General features: G+C 46.0%; 1 non-coding gene across 1 annotated transcript; it reads left to right on the forward strand.

Moving 5' to 3' along the window:
* Positions 1-2,772: 2,772 nt before the first annotated feature.
* Positions 2,773-2,844, forward strand: trnah-gug. Its single transcript has one exon. It is a non-coding gene; the product is annotated as a tRNA-His (tRNA).
* The last annotated feature ends 4,085 nt before the right edge of the window (positions 2,845-6,929 follow it).

Below are 6,929 nucleotides of genomic sequence, written 5' to 3' on the forward strand. Positions count from 1 at the left end.
TGGCGCAATGGATAATGCATCTGACTACGAATTAGGAGATTCCAGGTTCGACTCCTGGCTGGTTCGCAGTTCCTAGTGTTGGAGTCCCCTTTAGTTCAGTGGGTTGGACAGCTGGTTCCCGATGCAGAGCAAAGTGAGCAGGGCATCATCAATTCTCGTTTCAGCTCTGGTTATTTATGAAAGCCCTGCCCTCTCAATTTAACTTCAAGCAAAACATAACTGATCTCCAGTTCAGCAAAGTTCAATATCTGATCCTTTGATAAGTTGAGACATCAGTTTTAAAGAAACGGGTTCTTGCAATAAGTTACATGGCATTTCAGCGGAACCATTAGCAGCTGCAGCAACACATTGAGGTTCAACATTGCACAGGGCCACTGATTGCAACACTCCCAGCAGTTTCTGTCGTGTAGTGGTTATCACATTCGTCTAACACGCGAAAGGTGAGTAGGAATGTCAGGATAGATAGGATGAATGCATGGCTCGAGAGATGATGCAAGAGGGAGGGATTCAAATTCCTGGGGCATTGGGACCGGTTCTGGGGGAGGTGGGACCAGTACAAACCGGACGGTCTGCACCTGGGCAGGACTGGAACTGATGTCCTGGGGGGGGTGTTTTCTAGAGCTGTTGGGGAGGGTTTAAACTAATGTGGCAGGGGGATGGGAACCAATGCAGGAAGTTGGAAGGTAGTAAAACAGGGACAGAAGCAAAAGGAAGTAAGGGGAAAAGTGCAAGGCAGAGAAGACATAGTCAAAAATCTAACAGGGCGACAGTGACTGAGGGGAGCTCAGTGAATAGGCCCAGTAATAACAAAAGGAATAAAACTGGAGATGTAATTAGAACAGAGAACAGCACAGCACAGAACAGGCCCTTCGGCCCTAGATGTTGTGCCGAGCAATGATCACCCTACTCAAACCCACGTATCCACCCCATACCTGCAACCCAACAACCCCCCCCCCCTCTAACCTTACTTTTTAGTACACTACGGGCAATTTAGCATGGCCAATCCACCTAACCCGCACATCTTTGGACTGTGGGAGGAAACCGGAGCGCCCGGAGGAAACCCACGCACACACGGGGAGGACGTGCAGACTCCGCACAGACAGTGACCCAGCCGGGAATCGAACCTGGGACCCTGGAGCTGTGAAGCATTTATGCTAACCACCATGCTACCGTGCTGCCCCAAACATGCAGCTTGACCAACGGAAAACCTCATCGAAGGGCTCGTCCGAGATTTGAACCCGGCACCTCTCGCAAATTCCAACAGCGACACACCCAAAGCGAGAATCATACCCCTAGACCAACGAGCCCCAAAGATATTAAGATTCAAAACAGATGTAAAAAAAACCAACATAAGTGTACTTTACCTGAATGCTCGTAGTATTCGGAATAAAGTAAATGAGTTGATGGCACAAATCATCGTAAATGACTATGATTTAGTGCCCATTACTGAAACATGGTTAAAGGATGCTCACGACTGGGAGTTAAATATCCGAGGGTATCAAACTATTCGAATGACAGAGTGGATGGTAAGGGAGGTGGTGTTGCTCTATTATTTAAGGATGACATCCGGGCAATAGTATGGGATGACATCGGTGCTATGGAGGATATCCATTTGGGTGGAAATCAGGAATAATAAGGCGAAAAAGTCACTGATAGGAGTAGTCTATTGGCCACCAAATAGTAACGTTATGGTGGGGCAGGCAATAAACAAAGAAATAACTGATGCATGTAGAAATGGTACAGCAGTTATCATGGGGGATTTTAATCTACATGTCGATTGGTTTAACCAGGTCGGTCAAGGCAACCTTGAGGAGGAGTTTATAGAATGTATCCGCGATAGTTTCCTAGAACTGTATGTAATGGAACCTACGAGGGAACAAGCGGCCCTAGATCTTGTCCTGTGTAATGAGACAGGATTGGTTCATGATCTCATAGTTAGGGATCCTCTCGGAAGGAGCGATCACAATATGGTGGAATTTAAAATACAGATGGAGGGTGAGAAAGTAAAATCAAATACTAGTGTTTTGTGTTTAAACAAAGGAGAGTACAAGGGGATGAGAGAAGAACTAGCTAAGGTAGACTGGGAGCTAAGACTTTATGGTGGAACAGTTGAGGAACAGTGGAGAACCTTTCAAGCGATTTTTCACAGTGCTTAGCAAAGGTTTATACCAACAAAAAGGAAGGACGGTAGAAAGAGGGAAAATCGACCGTGGATATCTTAGGAAATAAGGGAGAGTATCAAATTGAAGGAAAAAGCATATAAAGTGGCAAAGATTGCTGGCAGATTAGAGGACTGGGAAATCTTTAGGGGGCAACAGAAAGCTACTAAAAAAAGCTATAAAGAAGAGTAAGGTAGAGTATGAGAGTAAACTTGCTCAGAATATAAAAACAGACAGTAAAAGTTTTTACAAATATAGAAAACAAAAAAGAGTGGCTAAGGTAAATATTGGTCCTTTAGAGGATGAGAAGGGAGTTTTAATAATGGGAAATGAAGAAATGGCTGAGAAACTGAACAGGTCTTCACAGTGGAAGACACAAATAACATGCCAGCGACTGATAGAAATGAGGCTATGACAAGGCTATGACCTTGAGAGGATTGTTATCACTAAGGAGGTAGTGATGGGCAAGCTAATGGGGCTAAAGGTAGACAAGTCTCCTGGCCCTGATGGAATGCATCCCAGAGTGCTAAAAGAGATGGCTAGGGAAATTGCAGATGCACTAGTGATAATGTACCGAAATTTAATGGACGCTGGGGTGTCTCTTGAGTAGCTCGCCGTGATCGTATAGTGGTTAGTACTCTGCGTTGTGGCCGCAGCAACCTCGGTTCGAATCCGAGTCACGGCATTGCGGGAATGGCAATGACCCGGCATTGGGAGCGCCATTATTTTAGCTGGGGCTGGTTTAGCTCACTCGGCTAAATCGCTGGCTTTTAAAGCAGACCAAGCAGGCCAGCAGCACGGTTCGATTCCCGTACCAATAGGGGAATGGGGAGGGGAGACAATGGGAGAGGAAGACTTATCAATGGAAGCAATGAAAATAAGTTGTGGTGAAGCGAGAAGAGTGCGAAGTTGTTGAGACTACTGTAAAATCCGCAAGGCTGCACCGTGCCGATTCGGAGGATGGGGGCTGTTCCTCGGCGTTGTGCTGAGCTACATGGGAACATTGCAGCAGGCCAAGATCGGACATGTGAGCAGGACAGTGAGTTCAAATAGCAAGCGACAGGAGAGTCTGCCACCTGTAACTGGCTTAGAGGAAATGCCAGAGACTTAACTGAACCAGCTTTGAGAAAGAAAAAACGGTGTTCCTGATGGAGAAACAGGAAAAGCCACTGAGGGAATCCAGGCTCAAAGTTGATTTGCAATTACCCCTCCTTTCTTCTACATGAACGGTATTTAAGCTGCAGCATGTTACACACCAAAACTGTGTGATGCTTCGATAAGTTGAGACATCAGTTTTAAAGAAACGGCTTCCTGCAATAAGTTAAATGGCCTCTCAGCTTAAAAAAATAGAAGCTGCAGCAACACATTGAGGTTGAACATTGCACACGTCAACTGTTTGCTATGCTCCCTGCAGTTTCTGTAGTGTAGTGGTTATCATATTCGCCTAACACGCAAAAAGTCCGCGGTTCGAAACCGGGCAGAAACGTCCCGTACTTCTCATTGTGTGTGACGAATGTTTGCACGAAATACGTTTGTTTCTCAATCTCGCGCGTTCAAAGAAGTTCCCAGTTGGTCTCGCATAAGGTATTAAAATTCCTGCAACAAAGTCGGAAATACTGAATTTTCAAGACGCGGGGGGAATAAAATCCTTTCCTATTTTGCCAAAATTCGGATATTAGCAGTTTGTTCCACCACCACAGAATCTATTGGGTTTACAGATGCAGATGAACATATTTAATCACCATTTCAAACATGTATAAATGTACGATTAAAGCAACTTACTGCGGATGCGTCAATCGGAAACAAAATCAGAAAATTTATTTGCGCCGCAAAGAATTCATGTTGCTTGACCAAGGGAACACTCCATCGAAGGGCTCGCCCCCGACCTCTCGCAAATTCCGACAGCAAGACACCCAAAGCGAGAATCATACCCCTAGACCAACCAGCCACGCAGATGCAGGCAAAGCATACTGGCATTGCCATCGAACGTCCATCTAACATCAGCGGAGAACGCCGAAAGTACTGCAACAACTCAGGGACTCAGGCGGCATTTGTCAAGTGGAAACAAGATTGAAACCCAAATCTGCGATGTAAGGGCACGCAAAATGGGTGCAGCATTTACAGTGTGAAACTGCTGAACACACACTGAGTGTGAAAGCTGTATTGAGCCCAGTGGAAAGATGCGCTGCTGTTCCTCGAGTGTCTGTTGAGCTGTTTTGGAACATTTCACGACGCCGAGGTCCGGGAGGTCAGCGTTAAGATCCAGCTCTCCAGTCAGTTCAATTCTCCACTTTGGCTCTGTGGATTAGATGGGTCATGCCCCTGTGGTTAACACAGATCTGGAGCATCAATTTTATCCAAACGCACTCCAGCTCAGACACTGTCTCTCTCTCGAGCATCATCTGTGGGGAGAGAAACGACGTAAACATACCGAGTCCTGAGAAATCTTTTTCAGAGTGGGCCAATGTAAATCAACCCCGCCGTCAGCATCGTAAACAATTCGTAATCTCTGACCTGGAGTAAAGAGCTTGTCCTGGATTTAAACCCACGACCACTCCCATAGGCATTGATTGAAAATCTCTAAACGAGAACCAGACCTCGAGACCAAAGAGCGCAAATTTAAGACCGACATTCAGCAAAATATAATTTATGTTAATTTCGATATAATTTCTACATCTCACGGCTTTATATGTTGAGACATCTGTTAATTTAAGAAACAGCTGTCGCTTGCAACAAGGGACCTGGCCTCTCACATAGACCTTCAGAATCTGCAGCAACACAGTGAGGTTGTACATTCCGTACGTCGATTGATTGCCAGCGGTTTCTGTAGTGTAGTGGTTATCACATTCGCCTTACACGCGAAAGGTTCCCGGTTGGAAACATCGAACATTTAGCATTTCGTGTGAGAAAAGTTTGCACAATTATTGGGCACAAAATAATTCTGTTTCCTGATTGTTGCCGGAATCTCGTGTGTTCCAGGACTATGAAATTTCGTCTCACATGAGCCACTACACTGAATTGAACATTAAGGCCCAAGCACTGAATTTTCGGCAGGCAATGAGAGGTGAAGAAGAGGATGCTTCAAACGGAAACAAAAACAGAAAATACTGGATAATAGGTGGAAAATTACGAAAATGTCTCGGGCAGAAAGAAAAAGGGAATGTAAATGAGGCTAATCAAGGCTATGAAAGGTGCTGATGGTGCATCAAGCGGTCAGAATGTGTTAATGGCAGAACAAAGGTAAGCAGTGCGTCAGAGAACAATTACAAACAGGGATCAGATTGCTGAAGTAGGATGGTATGGGCTGGGGGGAGGGGGGCAATGCTGAGGGTAAAACATATCAATGGAAGGAATGATAAGTTGGGTCAAGGCGTTCCGGGAGTATGGAGGTGATGCGCTTCATGATCAGCCTCTCAAAGCACTTCATTACAATTGACGTCAGGGCCTCCTGCTCCAAAAACTAATTCAAATTGAATCCAATTCATGGCCCCCAGAAGAGAGACATACCAGATCCACGCATTCCACCTGACCTCACGCTCGTCTTAGCAAAAAGGCGAGAAGCGATTTCCTCCCACAGTTCAAAGATGTGTAGGAAATCTGGATTGGCCTTGCTGAATTGGCCCTTAGCGCCCCTTCGTCTCAATTGGGCGAAGTCTGTTCCTGATCTGTGTGGGAATCCAACATAAAACATGTCGGGTCAACAGAAACTTCAGGGATTTTCCATCGAAAAATTGATTTCTATTAAAGTCTAAACCTGGCACCATGTGCTTCCCTTGTCCCAACTGATAGTAATTCTCATGTTGCTCGGCGGTTATTGTACATAATAATAATAATCTGACTTCGGAAACTGTGATGGTGGGTATTGGTGAATTAAGGGCTGCTGGGGCACTCGACAGCGGATTGTTGGTTACCTGCTCAAACCGAGCATAGAATGCATTAAGTTCATCGGGAAGGGGTGCGCTGCTGCCAGAGATACAGTAAGACGTCTTACAACACCGGGTTAAAGTCCAACAGGTTTGTTTCAAACACGAGCTTTCGGAGCGCAGCTCCTTCCTCAGGTGAATCACAAAACAGAATCATTTAACCTGGTGTTGTAAGACTTCTTACTGTGCTCACCCTAGTCCAACGCCGGCATCTCCACATCTTGGCCAGAGATGCTGCTCGACCCGGCCCGGTTATGTAGATCTTTGGGCTTTTTTTCTGAGGGATTCTTCTCCAGAGACCGCTGAGATAGGCCCATTGAAGATTTTAAGACCGATGTGGTTGGATTCTCAACTGAAAAGGTAATCAAAGGTTATCCGGGGTCGGTGAAATGTGAATCTGAGGTCATGTTCGCATCTGTCACGAACTTATTGAATGTTGGAGAAGGCTCAAGGGGATGAATAGCCAACTCCTGCTCAACATTCGTCTGTCAGCAGGTCCGTGAGGAGGTGTCACAATCTCCTGAGTTATCGGGGGAGACACAGCATCGTTGAGCTATTCCCCAGCTCGGCGCCATGAAGGATATTGCAGCGATAGAGGCAACTCCATGCCGCAGCCGGTGCACGGTACGTGTTATCAGAACAGGAAAATCGCTTATTGTCACGAGTCGGCTTCAAATAAAGTTCCTCTGAAAATTCCCTAGTCGTCACATTCCGGCGCCTGTTCGGGGAGGCTGTGACGGGAATCGAACCGTGCTGCTGGCCTGCTTGGTCTGCTTTCAAAGCCAGCGATTTAGCCCTGTCCGAAACAGCCCCTAAAAACATATCATCCAGGAGTGGAACAACAATT

Source organism: Scyliorhinus canicula, unplaced genomic scaffold (assembly GCF_902713615.1).
Source record: "Scyliorhinus canicula unplaced genomic scaffold, sScyCan1.1, whole genome shotgun sequence".
Lineage (NCBI taxonomy): Eukaryota > Metazoa > Chordata > Chondrichthyes > Carcharhiniformes > Scyliorhinidae > Scyliorhinus > Scyliorhinus canicula.